Source organism: Labeo rohita, chromosome 20 (genome assembly GCF_022985175.1).
Source record: "Labeo rohita strain BAU-BD-2019 chromosome 20, IGBB_LRoh.1.0, whole genome shotgun sequence".
Taxonomy (NCBI): domain Eukaryota; kingdom Metazoa; phylum Chordata; class Actinopteri; order Cypriniformes; family Cyprinidae; genus Labeo; species Labeo rohita.
The window spans coordinates 9,900,810-9,926,348 of record NC_066888.1 but is presented as its reverse complement, the minus strand read 5'-3'; the positions used below and the strand labels follow the sequence as shown (position 1 = coordinate 9,926,348).

Here is a 25,539-nt window from a genome sequence, read left to right as displayed (position 1 = left end):
GCGTGTGTCTCATAGTTTCAGTGTATTTGACTGCTCTCTAAGTTGGAAGAGTGTCTGTTTCTAGATAAATGTTTGAATGCGTGTACGTGTTTGTGTGCACGCTCAGACCGCTGCGTTTCTGTGTGTGGACGGCTGAAGGATTCTCTGCCAGTCCCGTTACGATCTCAGCTCCCCTGGCCTGTTGATTGACGTGCTTGAGGGGGGGTCTGTACTCCCACAGATGGTTTGGGTTAGCGGGGCAGCGAGGACGAACCCTCCCCTCGTATTTACAGGTTATATACCGTGTATGTAAACAGTACAGAACCGTTATCTGACCCTGGCGTCTCTCTCTATCCTCAGGCCGATGTTTGTATTGGTTATTAGCATGAATTGGAGAACGCATGAGGTCCGGTGTGGGGTCGGTGCATGCTGAGGGCACATGCTCAATAAAAGCAATGAGCTCTTATGATTGATGTCCAACCATTAGTCATCTCATTATTACGCCTACTAGGCTTTTATTTGGTGGTTTTGCAACACGTGTTTTGGAAAATTAAACTATCATCTGACTATCATGTGGTTGAAAAACATTGGGCATTCATTCATTTCTGGCATATCTATACAGGCACATTAAATGAATATGTTTGTTATTCCATCCCATGGTTTTGTTGTGAGAGCTGTTGTTACATCATTATGTAATATAAAATCTAACATAAAAAAGTAGAAATGTTTAGCTTGTGTTGACCAGTTGTTCCCACAAACTGAAATGTCACTAACGTTCGAAGCTGACATAATCTGTCAGTCTGCATTGATTGTTATTTCATATTAGAAAAAAAAAAGACAGGCAATTTACTGGACAGGCAATAATCAAAAATGTTCAACTTTGTTTTCAGTTATGTTTGTTAATTTGCACACAAATTGTAGTGCTGACTATGACCCAAGTCAAAAAAAAAAAAAAAAAAACATTAACTAGGTTTTATTTGTTTGAAACCCTGCTACCCATTCTTGCATATTTTTATTGTATATTTCAACACTGATAATATAATATAATATAATATAATATATTAAAGGATAAGAAGGATAAGACTCTGAAGACTATTCTTTTATTTTATTTCAACTGAAAATTTAGCCTTTTAGAAATAAATACAATTTTAAAATATATTCAAATAGAAAACGTTTTTTTTTTTAATTTATGTTCATAGTTTAATTTATCTATTTTTTATTTTAACTGCAAAATTAGCTTTTTAGAAAAGTAAAAAGTTTTCTAATATAATATAATTTTCTAGTTATTTTACTTTTTACATTTTAATTTTAATCTAATATTTCTTTATTTTAACTGAAAATTCAACTTTTAAAAAAAAAAAAAAAAAAATCAGTTTAAAATGTATTAAAATAGAAAACAGTTAATGTTTACTTTATCTAATATTTTTATTTCAACTGAAAATTCAGCTTTTTAGAAATAAATTTCAGTTTAAAATATATTCAAATAGAAAACAGTTAATGTTTACAGTTTAATTTATCTATTTTTTATTTTAACTGAAAAATCAGCTTTTTAGAAATACATTTCAGCTTAAAATATATTAAAATAGAAAACAGTTATTTTAATTTTTACATTTTAATTTTAGTCTAATATATATATTTTTTATTTTAACTGAAAATTCAACTTTAAAAAAATCTGTTTAAAATATATTAAAATATAAAATAGTTAATGTTTACATTTAAATTTTTATCTAATATTTTTAATTCAACTGAAAATTCTGTTTATACAAATAAACTTCAGTTTAAAATATATTAAAATAGAAAACAGTTCATGTTTACATTTTAATTTTTATCTAATATTTTTATTTTAACTGTCAATTCAGCTTTCTAGAAATAAATTTCATTTTAAAATGTATTCAAATAGAAAACAGTTATTTTAATTTTTAATCTAATATTTTTTATCTTAACTTTTTTTTCACTATATTAATGTTCTTTCTATTAATGTTTTCAAAAACATTTAAAAATATGAATTATTCTAAACATCTGATCAATATTGTACAGTAGTTTATAAGTTATACTTATGTTCTTTCTCTCTCCTTATGAGGGGGGAAAACATTATAAATAGAAAACATATTTTAGAAAATATAATATTTACTTCGACCATTTGAGGTTGCTGATAATCTCCAAAAATTTTAGCCATTTATTTTGTTGCTGATATCAGTCACACACAAACACACCGACACGCACACGTACGGGAGTGATCCACGTCCACGCTAACTGCCGTCAATTCCCATGGAATAACAAACAGAGGGTCTGTGGGGCCGTGCTGTGTGTGATTTAGAGGGGGCAGTCAAACAGAAAGGCCCTCTAGGGGAAGCACAGCGCTGCCAAGCCGTGCTTTAAACCCCAGAGCACAACACCGACGCAGTCCACGGCCAAGACACACTGCACATGCAGAAATTCGAATGCAGGGAAATAAATTTAAACAAGATTCACTATGCAACGTTTATGAAAAACAGCCGTGATAGCTACTAAGCGTTCTCTTACCCAATACATCAGTGAAACTCTCCAGACCTGAGCAGTCCGAATAAAACCCACTGATGTAATATGTACACCTGTGGGTTACAAATTCTACTAACAGAGAACTTAATGCCACTATATATTTAGAGTGTAAAGATGCCACAGCAAATCCACACGGTATAACTCTTAGCATAAAAAGGGTTCGCAACTGGGAAATGATAACTGCTCCTGCAGGGAAAGAAAGAGAGAGAGTTTGGCAGAAGGAATGTAAAGTAAGAGAGCCTCTCGGTGCTTTCATAACCCATGGAGAGTGTTTTCCTGCTGGCTGCTTTCCTGGATGACTTGGTGGTCAGATGGATGAAGCTGCCCAAATATCTGATGCTGGATTCATGTAAGAGAGTTTACGCCTGTGTTATGAAAGGACATTAAAATTACATGAGCATCAAAAAACTGCACCAGGTTCCAGGTGTTGACACATTGATGATAATGCAGGGAGTTAGTAGTAGTGATGAAAGGGTGATGTACAAGGTGAAGCGATAAGGATCAGAATCATCTCATCTTGGAAAGGATGGGTGTAACATCACAGCGAACCTCTGAAAGATCCCTGACAGATGACTTATTTCACTATTATCACTGCATTTCACCAAGCAAGCACCATTATTTTGATGAGGTCAAATGGTTGCACTCGTGAGCTACTGGCGCTACCTGTTGCTATTTTTACCGCAACACAACTTGGAAAATAAAATACTGATACGATCATCACATTGTGCAGCTTTTGTTGTCGTTTTCAGTCGAAGGGCATTGAGAGAAGCAATGTAAGTCTTCACTGTTTTCCTAGCGATAAGAAGAGGAGAAAAGAACGGGAAGATGCCTGTGGATGAACAAAACTTCATAAAGACCCGCATCTTTGTTCTCTCCACTGTAGCATTGATCCCTTTGAGGTTTGTAGTAGATCACAACTACTGAAAGGGCTTACAAATGGCAGAAGCAAGAAACGCTAGATGCCATCCTGGCAGGATGTAAACATGTCGATGCTTGTCATGACGCCCAGCCACTAAAGGAATTTCTCAGCATGGATTTTATTCGATATCTGGTGGTGTTTAGACTCCTTGTGAGAAAAAAATAAATAAATAAAAAAAAAATCGATGGTACGACATTTGGTTTATGCCTACACTTTTATCCATCGCCACCTGTAAGCTCTTTCTGTAACTGTGGTCATCGTATTAGTATTTTACTGTTGTGTTATGGTAAAAATAGCAAAAGGAAGCACCAGTAGTCCAGTACAGAGTGCAACCATAGTCCCCCTATAGTCCCCCTTTATACAGTACATATAAATATGTATAAAACAATGGATTTTTCATTCATTCATGAGTTTTCTACTACATATTTAAAGTTTAAATGGTTAGTTTGCCCAAAAAATGAAAATTAGCCCATTATTTACTCCTAGGTTTACATCCTACGTGTATATGACTTCTTCTTTCAGATGAATAAATCGATTCAATCAGTTATATACAAAACTATCCTGGCACTTCCAAGCTTTAGAATGGCATAGGCGGGAGTTTCTCTTTAACAGTCCAAAACAAGTCCAATAAAGTGCATCCATCCATAATAAAAAGTGCCTCACATGGCTCCGGGGGGTGAATAAAGGCCTCCTGTAGGGAATCCAGTGTCCTCTTGGTTTATATCGAAATCCTCCGACATTTTTCTTTCTGCATTTCTTCTAATTTCGTGACCGTTGTTTGTTTTGGTTTCTCCACGGCGCATTCGCATTCGCCACTTCTGAGCGGTGCATGCACAACACCGACGTCACACACCATCCGCCTGGAGCTGCTTCCCTGTACGACCAGTTGGCCTAAGCTAGATTAAAGTGATTCTTAAATTTTAAACATGGATATTTTTCCTTACAAAAACACATCGATTTGCACATTTTATTATGGATAGATACACTTTATTGGACTGTTTTGGACTGATAAAGAGAAACACCCGCTTATGCCATTCTAAAGCTTGGAAGTGCCAAGATAATTTTTAATATAATGGGCTAATTTTCATTTTTGGGTGAACTATCCCTTTAAGTAAGAGACATAATTTATGTTATTTTAAAGGAGAAGTCCAGCACACAAATTATTAAAACTTATTCACATTTGCATATTTTCACCCTCAGCCAGTTGTAAACTGTCTGCCATTTTCTCAGCACTCAAGCAGCTGTAGCGACAACAAAGTCTCATAAGCAGTGCAGGTGTTTTGTAGTTGGAATTAAAAGAGAACATAAGAGTCTTCATTTAATCCCGACATCAGAGACACTGAGGATGCAGTAGATTTTGTTTTTGACAGTAATGTGCCACCAACAGTGTTGGGCAGTAACGCATTACTTTGTAACGCGTTACTGTAATTTGATTCTTTTTTTAGTAACAGAGTAATTTAATGCGTTATAATTTCCAAATTAGTAATTAGAGTATAGTTACAAGCATGCGTTACTGCTGCGTTACATCATTGCCGACAGAATCGGTTTTATCATCTGGATTGTATTGGGTGTTGGCTAGCACACGCGACGTCCTCTACCTGAGACCCACTTTGACTGCTAAGTGAAAAACTCTATATCCATTTTAAAACACCTGAAAGGGCAGCACGGCACATTAAAACTTCTTGAGAATGTACCGGGTGCGGAGAGCAACGCACCAACTTCCATTGTGTTCACATGAGTCTCTGCGGGCGCGGGCGTGGGACTCATGTGAACAAAATGGAAGTTGGTGCGTTGCTCGCCCATCAAGTCTTGTCCAGCGCCGCTCTCTGTTGCGTCGACGCGCGCGCGGCGCGGGACAAGACTTGATGGGTGAGTGCGGGTGCGGGGCTACGGGCGGATGTGCAGAATGCGATAGATAAAATGATTTGCGGGACTCCCGTAAAATAGAAATATCTAAACATGCACAAAATTGCACAGAAGCATCAAGAACAACTCCTGTAAAACAAAAATGATTAACACGTGTAAGCATAGGCAGAGTTTCTATTTATAACGTGTTTGCAGTGTTAAACAGTGTTGATTTCTGGAATGCAATGGACAATCAGAGAATCCACTCACCGCTCGAAATGCCGTGCATTTTGCAACCACGCATGCAGCAGCCTATTGCTTTTAGTAAAAATAACAGTGGTTTGTGAATGTTGAAACTTCAATAACAAATATTTTATCGGGAGCGTTTATGCTGGGATGTTAGGCAACACACAAACATACTATTTCACGTAAATTTCGTGGATGTACATAAAAAAAGTAATGTAACTAGTAATGTAACTAATTTTGAAATAAAGTAATCAGAACAGAAATTTGATTACTTTTAAAAGGAGTAATCAGTAATCAGTAATTTAATTACTTTTTCGGAGGTAACTTGCCAAACACTGGCCACCAAATACACCGGGGTGGAGTGTAAAAAAAACAGGGGTGGAGTGAGCATTATCATTTAAAGAGACATGCACCAAAATGAGTCACTGTGAACAGAGCAGTTTTTGACATGGTAAAAATGGTGCTGTTTTACATGACCACCGAAGAATTTTAACTAAAGTATGTCGCAGGCATTTCATAAAGACCCTAATCATACCAACTTGTGGAAAATGGGTATCCGATGTCCCCTTTAAACACACATGTCAGGATTCATTTTTAGTGAACTCTAAAACCAAATTTCCTGGTTGCAGGTTTCTTTAGAGTTTGAACTAAAATCTGCATGAAAGTAGATCATCTGGAGAGTCCTGTTCACTTTATGCTTAAGAAAAAAGATCTGTCTTAAGACCTGTCCAGAAGAAATTTCTTCTGGGAACCCAGAATTGTTCTTCTGTGGCATCACAGCAAAGCACACCTTAATTTTAAGACATTCATGTGTAGTTCATGTACAAATAATTCCAACTGCACGTATCCACTGTTTACAGTGAAAGTTACCTAGCAGCATAAGCATATCCTTCAAAACATTTATGAGATAAACCATTTCCATCTCATGATGTCACCATCCAACAGCCCACATCTACTGCCAAACTTGATCTAATGGCACTGTCCAGTGGTCTTTCCCTCATTAATCAATAGATCCTCAACTTTTAACGCACATATACACATATTCAACCACACACTCAAAATCAACAGCTGTTGTTTAGAGTTGAGAAGCATAACGTTTCACACAAGGTCAAAGGTTGTCTTCATGCAAAAAATGTGAGATTCACAAATCCAGATCTGGTTAAGTGAACCCATGTGTGTGTGTGTGCTTATGATGACACAACCACTGGATTCAGTTTATTGTGGTTATGTAAAGGCAGGGGTCTACAAAGCAAGTAGTGATCTGTCAGTCAAACGTTGAGGAGCATGAGGACTTTCATCGAATAAATCAATCAGAGATCAACAAACTCTGACTCACTCATCTCTTTCCTTGGGAAAGAGGCCCTCAAAATATTAGCTCATAAACATGCCTTCAAAAGCCACAGAAAATCCAGCCTGGAGTCTCCTCAAAGCCTTAGATTAGTTTTTATTTCATTAGATATCTATTTTCCTGTCAGTTGCTAAGCCTTTAAGTGCCTTTTAAGAGATGCTTGAGCTTGTCGCCACTGTGTCCAGTTTTATCAAAACCATCTATGCTAGGAATGGACATTCAGTGGACACTGGCCTGCATGGAGGTGAAGTTGTGTGAAACACTATAATAACCAGACGGAAAGTTAGTCCAAACTCAACACTGTGATAAAAGTGATAAAAGAGAGTAAGGCTGCATTTGGGGGATGTTCAGTCAGGAACATTTTGGGTTCCCCAAAGAACTTTTCAGTAGAAGTTCTCAAAAAGAACCACTTTAAGATGCGAAGAACTCTTTTTTCACTATAAAAGAATATTTTGTGCAATTATGGAAGCAAATAAATAAACTGCGTTGATTAAGTAAACTGAACCTGAATCATAAATCTGTCACTGTGCTATAGTTCACTGCAATCTACTTTATAATCAAGTCAATCTGAAGAAGACTTTCTACTTTGACAACACTAATAATTCTTCTAGTAGTGTAAACAAAGTTTTGTCATATCAAAGTTCAAAAGTTTGAAAGAAAGAAAGAACAATTGCATAATCTGATGGAGTGCTGGTCATTTGTTGTGGTGAAGTCATTCCCTAAACATAAATCTTTGCCGAATTCTTCATGTTACAAAAACCAGCTGCTTTCAACAGCAAATTGAGCATTGGAGCAAAAGAACAAGAATTATGACTGATGAGATACTGCATATCAGGATAGATGATGCTGGAGGATTTATGACTAATGTGAATCCCTTCGTATAAACAGGAGATGCAGAACAGAGTAATAAATGTTTGAATATTAGCAGGAAAACGGCTGACTAGTGCAGATTTCCTCATCTGAACTGATTGTCATAAATATTAAATATTTATTACCGTAAAGAGTGTTTCATTTTTTGTAGCTGACTTAATACAGCACATTTGTGTGCCTTAAGTCTTCTGAAACTAATAGTGTTGCACGATATACCGGTACGTAAAAAGTATCACGATACCCAGCTTTTAAAAACGGTGGCACAAACAAAACTGAATTTGAGAAAAATAAAACATATTTCATAGGGCATTAAAAACATGTAATTTTTATTAAACTTTGCTGTTAAATTCTGCAGGTTCATGATTTCAATTAAGTAGACATTCTTTTTGATAAATATTTTTTAATGTAACCAGTAAAATACAGTCTAGAAAAATTAAATGGAATTTAGGAAAAAATGTGTCTTTGTTTTATTGTAGTTGTCCTTTAGTTTGTCACTTGCATCTAGGTTCTTATTATTTATAATGAAGATGAACAAAAATGACTTTGTCATGATATAAATTGTTGTTGTGAAATAAACTATATCATGAAATAAGATTTGGCTTTATCCTTTAAGCTAACTTACCAATAGTTAGTACCAACCGGTAGTTGTTCACCATAATACTGTGTAGTGGCACTGGCATGTGATTAATATTATTTCATTAATATTTTTTTTAAAAGGGGGGATGAAATGCTTTAATAGATGAAATAGCTATGATCTCCATTTGGATCATCTATTATTCAATTACCTTTCCTGTTGTTCTATGCTTTTTCGTAGTATCGGTTCAGTAGTAGTATCATGATATTTTAGTCAGGTATCGTATTGAAGTCAAAATTTTGGTATCGTGACAACAATACTGCTTCATCATTATTATTTCAGTTAATGTGTTTGCAGTAAATGTTCAGGTTACACTTATTTTAAAAGTCCAGTTTAGACATTCTATAAATAATTCTGCAACTGCATGTCAATTACTTCTCATTAATTTGCAGCTAGATGTCAACTCTCATTAGAGCATTAGTAGACTGTAGGTTAGGGTTAGTATAGAATAAGTTGACATGTCCTTGCAAAGTTATGTATAGTCTGTAGAATGTCCGTTGGGGTACCATCAAAATAAAGTGTTAGCTGATATAAGTACACAATACTGAAATTGCAAAATTACTTATATCTTACAATAGATTAGTAGGATGTCTAAAGTGAACTATCAATATAAAGTGTTACCAATGTTTAACTTTTTACCTCATGATGTAAAGATGTAAAACTCAACTAAGCTCATAAATATTTAATAAGGTAAGTGGTGCTGAGTTTATAATGTATCTTTTCACATTGTATAGGCCACATTTCTGAGGTTAAAGGAACAGTTCACTCCAAAATGACAATTTACTGAAAAATTACTCACTCTCAGGCTAAGATGTAGATGAGTTTGTTTATTCATCAGAAAAGATCTGAAGACATTAGGGCTGCCCTTGACTAAATATTTTATGGTCAGCTAGTAGTCGCTCATTTTAAGGATTAGTCAACTATTAGTCACACGTTAAATAAACCATATAATTCAAAATAATGAGCCTTTAATTGCCTACATAGCCTAATAATGCCACAGCGCACTGGCAGATATAATATAACAGCAGGGAATAACAGCAAGGAGACTGCATTAATGTTTTAATAATTTACTGATAAACTAGTGCTTTCTTTGTTTTCGGTTTAAGAGATCAAGTCTGCGACACTGACACGTCATCACCGCAGTAGTGGATGTGCCTACATGTTTCATACGTATTATATAATCTGAGAACATTTGTTTTCTATTTGAATTGGTTCATTTAAAAAATCTTCACATTTCACTCTCTATAGATAGCCTTTATTTTTCATGTCTGTAAGACAAGTATACACTGAGTTTTATGCTCAAGTTCACAGAGATGGCAGAAAGCACATCCTGTTTGCTTTCATTATTTCTCAAAAGCACAACAAAAGCACACAAATAAATTTAGAGTCTTTACAGATTCGAAAGATGTATTACTTTTATCTGTATGACCAAAAATGACGGAGTATTTTAAGTGCAAGTAAGCGCAACGGTGCGTCCATCTGTCATGCAGTGAACGTGCTACTATTTAGCATCCACACTTTGCACAGACACTTTAACAGCACACATTATTTAGGTTAACATTGGATTGAGCGGCCATGTAAAGTTGCTACTACTTACATATTTCAGATGAAAAGCCATATTTGAGGTCGATGAATGATAGGCGAGTGTATGGATGTCCTGCCCGATGTACTATATTATCACATAGACCAAGACTCTTCTCGTTGACTAACGGTTAGTCGACTATTATTAATTTACTATTACATCACTTGCTCACCAGTGGATTCACAGCAGGGAATGGATGCCGTCAGAATGAGAGTCCAAAGAGCTGATAAAAACTTCACAATGATCCTTATGTAATGCACACAGCTCCAGTCTATCAATTAATGTCTTTTGAAGTGAAAAGCTGTGTGTTTATAATAAACAAATGTATCATCAAGACATTTTAAACTTCAGATCACTGCATCTTGTCTGAATCAGGAGAGAAATGTGTACCGATCAAACACTTGAAACCAGATCAAACCAGTGAAAACTGTCCAAAACAGTTCTAAACAATTATGTCTCTATTTTGGTGTGAGAGGACAACAAAGAATAGACTTTTTCACTGAAGAAAGCATTATGGACATATTTTGGCCAGAAGCAATGGTTTAAAGTGAAAACACCTTAATGATGGATTTGATTACAAATATGGAGCTTTTCACTTCACAAGATGTTAATTAATTGACTGGGGTCAGTGTGGATTATTGTGATGTTTCTATCAGCTGTTTGAACTCTCATTCTGACAGCACCCATTCACTACAAAGGATCCATTGCTGAACCAGTGATGTAATGATACATTTCTCCAAATCTGTTCTGATGAAGAAACAAACTCAGAAATCTTGAATGAGATATTTCTTTAACACTGCCAAAGTGGTGCTAACTTCCTTGCAACATTTTGAGTGTGAAACATTGTTTAACAAGAGGTTAAACATGTTCCTAAATGCTTAAAAAGATGGTAACCCAAGGTTAAACACAGTGTGAAAAGCCTGTTAGAATAATATTTCATAAACCCTTAAAACCCGTAAACACACGTGGCATGTTTACTCTCTGCTTTGTGTTGTAAAAAGGCTAACATTCTATGTGAGACCCTGTTTTCTGAGCCCTAGGGTGTTTGAATGGCACGACCCCACCATTGCCAGGGGACAAAAATGATGGAATGATTATGTAAAGGTGCTGACTATGCTGTTTTTAGGAGGCTGTCTCAAAGCCTCAGGACAACTGCATTAGGCTCTGGATCATATCCCCAACTGAAGAAAATATTGTCCCTCTTGGCTAGTTTAAGTAAAATATCTCTTGAACAATTTAAGCACAGCTACATCTGCAGGTTCTAAATATGGCATTTCTTGAAAATATGCTTATGTAAATACGTCTGTAGTCACCCTCTGACAGATTGCTTTTAAGCCCTACAGAGATCCCTGTTGTAAACATTACCCAAGCTACAGGATTTTCAGATACATTTAGGTGAATGATTAAGTCAGTTAAGTCACATTTAATGTTTTTCATTTCGGCAGTGGCTTTTTGTAAGAGTATTTTTAATAAACCAAAAAAACTGACCTCAAACTTTTAAACAGTAGTGTATAAGAAATATTTGGTTGGTCTATCAATGCAAAGCAATTTGAGTTAAAGGAGAAGTCCACTTCCAGAACAACAATTTACAAATAATTTTCTCACTCCCTTGTCATCCAAGATGTTCATGTCTTATCTAGTGAAACAATCTGTCATTTTTTTTTTAAAAATAAAAAATGGTATGCTTTTTAAGCACAAAGCTCCTGTAGCACAAGCTCTGGGATGCGCGTCCACGACACTACGTACTATTGAGTGTTTACAAAGCGAACGTACAAAGACTAAGGAAGTGCAAGTAAGTCAAACGCTATTTACAAACAAAAAGGTACAATGATGTTGGACGTTTCTGAAGCTGTAGGAGAAAATAAGATGCACTTTTTCGCCATACTCTACCTTTTTTGAGATGGAGTACACAGACAATGAACTTCGATGTAATTCGTAGCATCGTGGACACGCATCCCAGAGCCTGTGCTACAAGAGCTTTTGTGCTTAAAAAGTATACAAAAAAAAAGTTTTCAAAAAAAAAAAAAATGACTGATCGTTTTACTAGACAAGACCCTTCTTCCTCGGCTGGGATCATTTAGAGCCCTTTGAAGCTGCATTTAAACTGCATTTTGGAAGTTCAAAATCCGGGCACCAATGAAGTCCATTATATGCAGAAAAATCCTGAAATGCTTTCCTCAAACACCATGATTTCTTTACGACTGAAGACAGGAAGACACGAACATCTTGGATGACAAGGTGGTGAGTAAATTATCTGTAAATTGTTGTTCTGGAAGTAGACTTCTCCTTTAATTGGACAGTATCACCAGCACACATCCACCTAAACACAAAGTCTCAGGAAAAGATATCGGTCTTATGGTCAACCAAAACACATTGACACAAATGTAACTCTAGACCTGACTATGCCATGTCTGCTCTAAGGCTATGTTTGGAAATTCCTCACTAATTAGCACCTGAGCTTTCAAGAGCGCGCACACACACAGTTTATTACCATTAGAAATTCTTCCCCTTATTAAACCTCAGCTGACTCCACCCTGTAGTTTATTAGTTTTAGAGCGAGCGTATTAGACATCGTTTATTGGAACGGGTTGTGTTTGAAGGATGACCTGGTTGGGATTCACGTGGGCCTGTTGCTCTCTGGGGTACTGCCGGACCACCTTTCATGCCCTGGGAGTTGTTTTAACTTCTTTGAACAACACTTGTGAAACACAAGAGCCTCACGTTTCCAAATGCGCTTATTAAGGAGTGTACGGGTGTTTGTATATGTATCTGATGGCACGTAGAAATCTATGTCCACTTTCTCTTTTCACCGTATTGGTCTTTATTGTGCATTTATGTCACTTCCTCAATGTTATGTCACTTCCTCAATAATTTTTGCACGCTTTTGTATACTGTTCCGAAGTGCAAATGTAATAATCAAGATTGTTTAAAATTCCACATCTAGGGTCAACTTGCAATGGGAAGGTTATGGTCTCAGCCCTAAGTTTTTGGGGGGGTAAGTAAGTATTAATGTGCATGCAGAACATTTCAGGTTTGAGAATTTTTATGAGAGTGAGAAAGTACAATTTTAGTACTTCGCTGTAAAAATGGGTTTGAGATCCTCAAAAACCAGAAAGCAAGATCTAAAGATATGAGGATAATCAGTAAGTATGACTGACTTATGCATAGTAGAGCTGAACAGAGTAGTATGACTGAGTATGACAGAGTAGAGTACGAGTATAGTAAAGAAGAACAAAGCATTATAACTCACTATTCTCACTAATTCTGACTTTATAACAAACTCACAATGTACTACTTGCACTGAGCCTCGTGACGCACTTCCGTTTTGAAATCATACATTAAGTACATTTTCAATGCATTGTAATCATCTAGTTGACTTAAACACCTAATAAAATGAGATTTTATGGGATGACATTTTCAGAGACAGGAGAAGACATATTCTGATGATTACTGAGTACAGAATTTTCCAAACTCAACGGAACGTGAAGATTTAATTCAACATAAACCGATCTGAGAAAGCGGTGGCTGGTAATCATACGTGATTGTTCACCACAGGGTGTCAGTGCTCTATAGTGGCCTAATCGCGACAATGCAGTTTGTGAGATCTGATGAATAAGATCATAATGAACCTTTATTTATCTGCATTAAATATGTTAGTCACTATTCTGTGTCATATTCTGTCATTATTCACTGTATGTAATCTAATGCCAAAATATGAGTATTCAATAGTCGCACTGTCAGTGTGTTACTGTTAAAAATTATTTAAATGTTTAACATCGTTAAATAAGGCTCAAATTTATTCAGCCATTTTAAACAATGGAATAAACAGTATGGGATCGGAAAAAGTATCGCCATGGTTTTACTACAAATAAAAGCAAAATTGCATTTGAAGTTAAACCATATAACAACAAATTCATCAGGTATGAATTATGATCAGTAAAAGAAAAATGCTGTTCATGAGAATGCAGAAGGTTAGTGGGGAAATATATTTATTTATTATTCAGAATGCACATACTGAAGGGAAATATATTTATAGTAACCTTTCAGCAGGTTGAATATGATTCATGTTAACGCAGAATATATGATTAATTGTTTTTTTAAAGAAATGCCAGCCCTAAAATGTAGTAATAATCTGCGTCCTCATGAGAAGCTGTCTGTATGTAGGTGCGCTGAACGCTAACCGGAAACTACCGAGCCGTAACAAGTAAAACGCGGAAGTAGTTGTACAAGTAGTCCATTCTGAGAATGTAGTCTCAGAATTTATATTCCACAATTCAGAGAAAAAAAGTAAAAAATTGCAAGATGTGAACTCACAATTAAGAGAAAAAAGACAATTGCGAGGTACAACTTTTTTTTTTTCTCACAAAAGCGAGTTTACATCTCACAGTTCAATTTTTTTTTCTTAGAATTGCGTGATATAAATGTGCAATCGCATGCTATAAAGTCAGAATTGTGAGACAAACATGCAAATCTCACTTTTTTTCTCACAACTGCATGATTTAAACTTCTGAAAAACGTCACAATTCTGAGAAATAAAATCAGAATTGCGAGACAAACTCAGAATTTTGCCTTTTTTAAGAATTGCGAGTTTATATCTTGGAATTCTGACTTTATAACATGCAATTGTGAACTCACAATTCTGACAATTCTGAAAACATGGTCTTAGAATTTATATCTCAATTCTGAGAAAAAAAGCCAAAATAGCAAGATGTGTCAGAAATGGGGGTTCCATATATTTAACTTAAGAAAGTCACAAAATGTGCAAGAAGCAACGTACCGGGTAATATAATTTTTCCAGATATGTCGCCAGGTACCTTTTCTAATGTGTCTAAGTTACAATAAACTTATTAGACAATCCTGCAAAGGTAAAACATATATAGATATAAAATCAGTTTCAAACCTCTCAACCGAAATTCAATGACAAGGCCATGTTTAAATGACTGTTTTGCTTTTGAAGAGCATTGGAAATCAACCGTGGCGTCATAGTACAGACATAGAAAAGAGGTAAAGAGACCATTAAGCCAGGTTATCTTACGTAACAATATGTTCCCAAACATACAGCTGTTGGTCTCCCTAAAGAGTAACATACATTTCTAAACCTGACTCACTGGGCTGCTAAATCCAATTTCTTTTTTTTATTAGGGTTTTATTTGTTTATCTTGTTAGACTGAAGGAACATGGAACATGACCTTCTTTATGACTTAATAGGAATAAATCTCTTTTAATTCTCTTTGTGTTTTAACGGGGTGGGTATTACATCATCCAGTGACCTATCAGATGGTTTGGTCCTGTGAGAGTCACTGACCTACACCTCCCCTCACTCTGGCCCTCAGTCAATGAGAATTAACACTGGCAACAGGGGACTATTCAAACCGCTAACATTTATATTTCACACACACATACTTGAGTGCTTTGTGCGAACAGCTTCCCATTCATATACTGTTCAAATGTAGTGACTCCTAAATGTATCTAGACACTTTTAGAGCAGAACTGTATTTGAATATTATGGCATTAACAAGTTGCACCTGCAGCTGGATCTTTTTTTTACAACTAACTTCACTTTTCAGAGCCACTTTTTATTGAATTTTAATTGGCGTGGTGATTTTTAGTGGATGTATGAAATCAGTTCTCCTCAAGTTTACACAGATGTCCTGGAAAAGTAACCACAGGTGTAGAGAATCAACTATGAACGTGATCCACTAACATTTGAAAGTGTCCAAATAGTTTGTCTTCATTTTAAACATCTACTGGTTAGCAATTTAAACCATAACACACTTAATTTTGTTAAAAACTTTGTTTGAAAAACAGTTTAAAACAAGAATTAAACATTTTGTCCTCTTGTGAACCCAAAAGACACACACACATGAAATATGAATTCAAGCCCTTATCTAGAGGTAAAAATAAACATGTATTTGCCAAGTTAAATATCACCGTCAGCACCTTTTTCTGGCCATCAATCAATTTAAAGTGTTTCTGGAAAGACTGGAAAACAGAGATGGACATAAAGAGACAACAGGAAGAATTTGAAAAAAGGACTACTTCTTGATATATTCAATTGTTTTTTTTTTTAATGATGCCTTGAAAGATTCATCCCTCTTTCATTGTAACAACGGAAAAATCAACAACTAGTTATTCTAATTGTTTAAAATCTCTCTGTATTGCACTCAAATGGATTTAAAATGACACTGGGAGTAAATGATGACAGAATTTTTATGATTGGTTTACCTAATCCTTTAAAGCACAGCTCTACATGTTATCATAACCCAAAAGTTTAAAATATACACAGTTCCTTATACACAGCATGCACTCTATAAACACAACCGGGTGAGGAAACACACCCATATCTAATAGAGCCAGCTGCATTATGTCAACTGCTCCAGTCAAACTAACCCAGACACCTGTGCCTCAATCAATGGCTGGTCAGGATTAACAGAAATAATACCATAAATATATGAAACAAGCAGGGCGGGCTTCTCGTTATCCAGCAGAGAGAGAGAGAGAACACACACATGCATTTACAGTGTACGTATAGGACAGACACTTTGGCCCTCACCAGAACAGCAGATGGAGCCAAGGTTGATTAGCTCTTAAAAAGCTCAGCGTGGTTGGTGTCTTGGCCGAGACTCTAGAGTTTTTGTGCCCAATTAGTCACCACAGCTAGTCATGTGTTTGCTCTTGGAGTGTTTCAAGATGCAGGACAGTCATTAACCCTGCTATGCTTAACAGAAGCACTCAGCCATTAATGTGTTGACACCACCAAAAAGATGAATCTCTACACGTTCCCAATGCAAAACATATGCAGCACTCATAATAAATCAATATCACATAAGCTTTTTTACATTTCAGTAGGAAATGTAAATAAGTAAAGCTAAACCAAAAAGTGTGCCACAGCTAGTTTAATAGCTGTCCAAGCTCTAACATCAAGTTAGAGCTTACAAGTCAGTGGCAGCTTGGGATGTTTTTGAGGAGATTACTGGAGTAACATTGAAGCATTAATGGAAATATTAAAACAAAATCACTAAACCCAAATTACAACAAAGCAATGATGTTTTGTTTCTCAGTGAGTCAGTGTTTTGGACAAACCACCTGAATAAATGATTCAGTGACCCATTAAAAAAAGACAATCAAATCATTTGTATTGTCCGTCTGGAATTAATCTTAATTTTGGAACAAATCAGCTGAATGTCTGATTTAATGACTCTTTTATAAAGACAATTCACATTATTTTATTTTATATATTTTTTTGTAAATCAGTTGAATGAATCAATGACTGATTTGTATAATTTGTCACTGAATGAGCAGTTTTGAAAGAATCAGGTGAATGAATGATTCGCTCACTCATTCATAAAAGCAGCCACTTATTTCATTTCAGAAGGAACCTGTGTTTTTTAAAAAAATCTTCTGAATGAATGATTCAGTGACTCCTTCATAAAGACATTCACTTGTATTGTTTCTCAGTGAATCTACATTTTTGGATCAGTTGAATTAATGATTCAATGACTCCTTCATAAAGATAGACAATTTTTTTATTATTATATATTATTTTTATTTAAAAAAATCAGTTGAATGAACGATTCAGTGACTCATTTGTATAATTTATCATGATATCTGAATGAGCAGTTTTGAAAGAATCAGTTGAATTAACGATTGAATGATTCATTCATGGAGACAGCCACTTGTTATATTTGTTTTTGGAAAAAAAAAATCAGCTGAATGAATGATTCAGTGACTCATTCATAAAGACAGTCACTTGTATCGTTTCTCACTGAATGACCACTTCTAAAAGAATCAGCCAAATGAATGATTTAATGACTAGCTCATAAAGACACTTATTTCATTCCTGAAGGAATCTATGTATTTTTTAAAAAAAATTGGCTGAATGATTGATTCAATGACTCATTCATAAAGGCAGTCACCAGTATCGTTTCTCACTCAATCAAATTAATGGCTCAATCTAATTAATGATTCAATGACTCATTTGTAAATACAACCAATTATTTAATTCCTAAAGGAATCTGTGTTTTTGAAAAAGAAAAATGTCTGAATGAATGATTCCATGGCTCATTCATAAAAACATTCACTTGTTTAATTTCTGAAGGAATTTCTGTTTTTGAAAAAAAATTGGCTGAGCGAATAATTCAATGATTCATTCATTAAGACAGTCACTTGTAACGTTTCTCCCTAAATCAGCATTTTTTTTTAAAGAATCAGTTAAATTAATGATTCAATGACTCATTCATTTATAATTGAGCCACTTGTTCAGTTCCTGAAGGCATCTGTTTAAAATAAAAAATAGGCTTTTTACTCATATATAAAGATGCTTGCATAGTTTTTTACTGAATCAGCATTTTCAGTAGAATTAATCTAATTAATAATTCAAAGACAGACACTTATTTCATTCCTGAAGGAATCCGTTTTTGAAATTGGCTGAATGAATGATTTAATGACTCTTTCATAAAGTCATTAACTTGTATCACTTCTCAACCGAATCAGCAATTTTAAAAGAATCAGCTGAATTAATGATTCAAATACTGAAAGAATTCATCCACTTTTATTTTCCTAAAAAAATCTGTTTTTGAAAAAAAGAATAAATAAATAAATTTTAATGAATGATTCAATGACTCATAAATAAAGGGACTGCATCAGAATATGCATACTTCCCTAAATAGTAAGATGAAAAACAGGACATGAAAAGAGTAGTATGCCTGAATTTACAGTATTCATATAATAGTAATGTGGATGACCTACTAAAATGACAACATGACAAATGTAGTACATCTGGTTTACATTCATAGTACACACATTTGTACTATACAGAACATGCATTTTAATAATCAAGAAGTATGTACTTCTTAAAAAAAAGCTAGAGTCACTTCTTCCACTGATGAGTCAATCAGTGTTTGTGAATCAGTTGAATGATTTGGCTCACTTATAAAGACAGTCACTTGTTACTACTGGCCTAAGGATGCAACCTGCAGAAAGAATCACTGAAAAATCCCCACTACTAACTCAAAGACTGACAGTCTGACTGGAAAGTGCAAACTCAGACTATATATCAGCATTCTTGGAACAATACTCAACCAGTCAGATCAGAGAGCGGAAGTAACTGCTTTATAAAGTAGCACCGAGTTTTAACACCCAATAGACTCAAAGATGAGCTTGAAACTGTCTATAACCTAAAAACCTAAAGACTGAAGTCAACACACATTGAGTTGTGTATCAAAAAAGCCACTGGAGACAGTGGGCTGCTGTAGACCTGAAGCGGACCGGTGTTTTTGTAAGAAGATATATGTATAAGGCTACGGCAGGGTGCTCCCTTGTGTATCAGTCCTGAAGACTTCTCCAGGCCAGAACTGAGGCATACGGGGGAAAACTGGCCTCGACTACAGGAGAATTTCCACAGAGACACTTTCCTGTATGATTTCTCCACCATACATCTTTGAGACACACATCAGCTGTTTCTGGATTAAAGAATAAATTAAACAGATAAATGTCTAGATACTCTTTGAAGAGTTGTATAAATAATGATTTGGAGTGCAAGCATAAAAAATATCAAGTTTATGGAGGAGAGGAGAACTGAAAAGTTAATACAGTGCAACATCCCTGTTTTTTCACTCCAGTACTTGGCTTCAGACTTGCATGAATTTCCCAGAATGCCATCTCACACAGACCAGCAGCTGCCCAATGCATGTCCAACCTTTTTAAATACTTCCATGGAGTTTCTTTTGTGTCTTTTGACATACTTCCTATTGAAAAAGGGATTGATTTAAAGGGGTAGTTCACCCAAAAATGAAAATTCTGTCATTAATTACCCATCATCATTCTGTCATTAATCACTCATCATGTCTTTCCAAACCCGTAAGACCTTCATTCATCTTCAGAACACAAATTAAAGGGATTGTCCCTGTATTTTAAGGAACCAACAGGGTTAAATTTATGTCACAGAGCATTTTGTTGTATAAAATTAAGTCATCAATATGTTGTTTCAGTCATAGGTTCAAGTTTTCACCCTAGCATATGCAAATAGCTTTAAAAAGTTTGATTTCATGGGGTCTTTAAAGAGTCTTTCTGCTCATGGCATTTAGAAGAACTCAAACAGACATTTGTCACATCTTTCCCTTTTTTTTTTAGCTTAAATACTTGATGAATGAAGAAACGCTTTAGCTGAAATGGTGATTTCAGACACTTCAAACTGAATATGATGACTCTCCAGTGTGCGGCATCAGTTTGAACAGATTAATGGTTAAAACAGAGGTTATTCGCAATAAAAAAATACAAATAGAAGCATTGTGCTCCTGACACACACACACACACACACACACACACACACACACACACACACACAAAGGGGGACTTTCCATAGACTTCTATAGATTTTGTACTGACCAAACGATATTGTCTAAACCCTAACCCTAAATGGCCCAGAAAACATGTTTTTTACTTTCAGATAAACATCATTTACTATTTTTAATCATTTTTTAACATTGTCAAAAATGTCCAAAAACCATCATTGGGGACACTATGTAGCAAAAAAAACACCAACACACATACATACATACACACAAACTCAATGGCCCAATGTTTTATTTTCTAGAATCCAGTGAACCAGATTAACCAAAACACCAATCCTCATGACACTCAATTATGATTGCAGAGAGAGAAAGAGGGGAAAAAAAGTTTATGAGGGAAATGGACATGTCTGTCTGAAGTATGTGGAAGGGATTTAACCATAAAACACATTCAGTGTAGAACATGTTTCCATATCTGCGGTCTGGAGGGCAACACACAAGAGATTCACATTTCAATTGTGGGTTTGACAATGCAGGGGGCGAACTTCCCACAGATTAAATTTGATACCTGTTTATATTTCCAGATCATAACTTGGATTCCTATTGAAACTTTATGCAAAATGCTATAGTTGAAGTAAAGCAGGGTTAAAGTTCAAAATTACTTACTGTTGAACAGTAACGCATTTACAGTTGAGGTCAAAAATTTACATACACCTTGCAGAATCAGCAAAATGTTAATTATTTTACCAAGATAATAAGAGCATCATACAAAATACATGTTAGTTTTTATTTAGTACTGACCTGAATAAGATATTTCACATAAAAGATGGTTACATACAGTCCATATGAGAAAATATTTGTTGAATTTATAACAATGACCCTGTTCAAAAGTTTAAATACACTTGATTCTTAATACTGTGTTGTTACCTGAATGAGACACAGCTGTTTGTTGTTGTTTTTTTGTTTTTTTTGTTTAGTGATAGTTGTTCATGAGTCCCTTGTTTGTCCTAAACAGTTAAAATGCCTGCTGTTCTTCAGAAAAATCCTTCAGGTCTCACAAATTCTTTGGTTTTCAGCATTTTATGTACAGTATGTGAACCCTTTCCAACAATGACTGTATGATTTTGAGATCCATCTTTTCACACTATTACAGAGGGATCAACTGTTACAGAAGGTTCAAACACTCACTGATGCTCCAGAAGGAAAACTGATGCATTACGAGCTGGGGGGTGAAAACTTTTGAAAAGAATAAGGATGAGTATTTTTCTTATTTTGCCTAAATATCACACTTTTTTTTTTTTCATTTAGTACTACCCTTTAGAAGCTACAGATGATACATGTTTCCCATAAGACAAAATAAGTTAAATTTACCCTGATTACCCCCGGCTCTTAATGCTTCGTGTTTCCTTGCAGAACCTGATTTTACCAAGTACGACATGTTCCTGGATCAACATCTTTGTTGACCCTGGAACACATGTGATTTGAAAAATCAGTTTATAGTTTAGGCTTACATTCAGTTAGTACATTAGTGTCATTCATCTATTATTTCCTCTAATTTTAGGGATTACTCATGGGTAAGGTTAAGTTTAGGTGTAGGGATGTGGTCAAGATTACATTTTTGGATTAAAATGTTGTTCCAGGGTCAACAAAATATGTTGACCCAGGAACACATCTAACTCAGCATAATCAGGATGTGCGTGTTTCCTTCTGGAGCATCAGTGAGCGTTTGTACCTTCTGTAATAGTTGCATATGAGTCCCTCAGTTGTCCTCAGTGTGAAAAGATGGATCACAAAATCATAGTCATTGTTGGAAAGAGTTCAAATACAAAAAAATGATGAAAAACCAAAACGTTTGTGGGACCTGAATGATTTTTCTGAAGAACAGCAGGTAGTTTAATTGTTCAGGTCAAACAAGGGACTCAAAAACAACTCTCACTAAACAAAACAAAGAAAAAACACAGTTGTGGAACATTCAGGTAACAACACAGTATTAAGAATCAAGCATATGTACACTTTCGAAAGCTGGTGTCATTTTTATGTATGTAAATGTATGCATGAAGAGTTCAGATGCAAAACCAGCTAAAAGCCATCTTGGTCAAAAATGAGATAATGATACTGAGTGAATGCTCCTGACACATTGTATACGTCCATCAAATACTTTTAGTTCAAACTTGCTAAATTCCAGCTTCAGCCCAATCAGAAGTACCAATACTTACATAGAAACCTATACAAAGTAGCCAGAAAGAAATGTTAATTTTAAAGAAATATGTCAGATGGATTTAGAAGCTTTTGCATCTGAACTCTTCGTATGTAAACATCTTTTATGTGAAAATTCAGGTCAGTATTAAATAAAAAAATAGCATGCATTTTAAATGATCCCTCTTATTTTGGTAAAATAATTAACATTTTGCAGATACTCCAAAGTGTATGTAAAATTCTAGCTGTGCTAGAAAGAAGTTTTTATAATAGGAGATTTATTTTTCTCAGTACATTATTTAATACTTCAAATAATGTTATAACTATGCATAAATGTTTATTTTTGAATGACATGTCATACTTTTTGTGGATGAAGTGGTTCAGTGAAAACATTTTTGGCTGCCTTATGTCTAAAGTGTGAATATTTGCACTTGTTTTGTAAAATGAGTGTTTTGAGAGGCCAGTGTATTTATTTAGCAGTGTACTGTTAACAGCAATTAAATGAACAGATTGGCTCGAACATGGAGAAACTATCAACACATGCCGATTTGATAACATCACCCTTGTCCTTATTCTCTTTCACATCTCTGATTCAATAGACATTTCAACACCTCACACAAAAACATCCCAAATCCCAACTCTAATTTGGCAAGAAACACATATTCGCAAACACAAACACGCTCGCATTTCTGCGCAACCTTCCAATCAAATCACACAAACACACACCCATGCCGTGCAGAATATTCATTTTAGGTCAACTATTCTTTTCAAGTACATTACAGTTTTCTCATAGCTAACAAAGCATTTGAGTTTTACAGTAAACATCCATTACTGAGGTAATGAATGGTAACTGCACCTCAGGGTAGGTCTGAGAAAGTGTTTTCACACAAAATTTATTCACACAAATCCATGCTGACACACGTGCACAAATGCTACTGGCTACAAGGTGAAGACTATCTTGGGACAGGTTAGCGTTTGCGAATGCGCTCGCACACTTGGCTACAGTGCCGCTGCTGTTGAGGGACGGCCTTTAAGTTGTGCGCAGCTGTGCGAAGTTTGAGAAGGTCTCCTGCTTGGGGATGGAGATGTCAGCTGCAATAAAATGAATCATGGAACTCGGAGAGGGAAATAAATCTAGGCGGGTCATTCCCAATGACCTTACAATACGTGCTGTTCCATCTTATATTAAAACTTTTCATTGAATTGGAAAAGTTGACACACACAGAATCACGCACACTTGCATCATATGAATGTTACTATTTATATGCACGTGAAGCACAACTTTGATTCATCTAATTGTGATTTAGAGTAAGAAATGTTCTCCAATTAATATGTGTTTGTAGACAAATCCAAAACTACTTTTTAATCATACCTTGCAGCTGTGTGCAGAAGACGCTGACTGACACAGAACTGGTCGGTGTACCTTGTAGTTAGAAAACACTACCACTGCCATGCACCAGAGAGATAAGAAATCCAGATGGCCAGCTCTGAAAACAGAGGAAGATGGCAAACTCATATCTACAGAAAACAGAGCAGAGCAGCTGCTGACATGCACACCTTGTTTTCAAAGCTGGGAAGGTCAAAGCCTACTAAGAACACAAGAGTGTAAAGCCAAGACAAATAATAAAAAAAAAATATAGCCGCATTAGAGGATTAGTTCATTTCCAGAATAAAAATTTCATCCAAGATGTTCATGTCTTTCTTTCTTCAGTTGAAAAGAAATTAAGGTTTTGAGGAAAACATTCCAGGATTTTCTCCATATAGTGGATTTCAGTGGGAGCCAATGGGTTGAAGGTCCACAAACTGCAAAGAGCTGCATTGAAAAAAAAAAAAGTAAATCCAAATTTAAATCGTGTAAACATACCTGCCCACAAAGCTCATTCTGATATTTTTTTTTTTTTTTTTTTACCACAAATGCTCACCTTGCACTAGTGCTGCGATGCGCAACTATGACGTCAAACATTATGTAATCATGTTGGAAAGGTCACACATGGTTAGTTCTTCATCTGTGTCGGTTCAAAAAGGTTGGGTGGGGAGGAAAACTCCATCTCATTTTGTCCTCCAACTTATCTGACATCTTTGTTTTACCTTTTTTTGTAAAACGTTTTTGACTTTCTTTGCACATTCAGTTTGTAAACACTGGGTCAGTACTTCTGTCTACATCACGCGTGACCTTTCCAATGTGACTGTAATGCGTGCAAGACAAGAATTTGTGGTTAAAAAGCATATCTTTTTTTTTTTTTTTTTTAAGAAAATGACCGGTGATTTCGCTAGATAAGACCTTTATTCCTTGGCTGGGATTGTGTAGAGCCCTTTGAATCTGCATTGAAATGGCAATTTGGACCTTCAACCTGTTGATCCCCATTGAAGTCCATTATATGGAGAAAAATCCTGAAATGTTTTCCTCAAAAACCTTTCCTCTAAAACCCATTTCTTTTTAACTGAAGAAAGAAAGACATAAACATCTTGGATGACATGGGGGTGAGTGAATTATCAGGAAATTTTAATTCTGGAACTGAACTAATTCTTTAACTCAGCTATCATCATGCATAAGCAACATACTCATTAATAATAGCCACAGTCCTAGTACAATATATATATATATATATATATATATATATATATATATATATATTAAACAGTATAATGGGTTTGTGCTGTATGAAATATTAAAATAACTTGAGTGCACTGCAAGTCATTTCAGATAAGCACCTACTAACTGTATGAATTATGTGAATGTCATGGGAGATTGGAGCTACTATTGCATTGGTGCAATATGAATGAAGCACAAAACTGTATGAAGCACAAAACAATTTATGAAACAACAAAAATGATTTGGCCAACATATATTCCTATTAATAAAGTATTAATAATAATAATAATAATAATAAATAATAAAAATCTGAACTGTGGCAAAAGAGACCCATCTCTTAAGACAAATCTGTAGAAAGGCAGAACGAAAATGGAAAAAGGACAGGTTGCATATTTCCTTTTTATTATTTAAAGATTCTCTTACCTCTTACCAGTCAGCTGCTAAGTCTGCAAAAGCTGCATATTTCTCCAATATAATTGAAACTAATCACTCTAAACCTA

At 35.3% G+C, this 25,539-nt stretch overlaps 1 long non-coding RNA gene across 1 annotated transcript in view; it reads right to left on the bottom strand.

The window, feature by feature from the left end:
* The window catches only part of LOC127183072 (uncharacterized), a 46,526-nt gene extending 43,837 nt beyond the window's left edge, over window positions 1-2,689 (bottom strand). The window contains exon 1 of the long non-coding RNA XR_007829993.1: window positions 2,503-2,689. This is a non-coding gene — a long non-coding RNA (uncharacterized LOC127183072). The remainder of the gene's footprint in view (window positions 1-2,502) is intronic.
* Window positions 2,690-25,539: the final 22,850 nt, after the last annotated feature.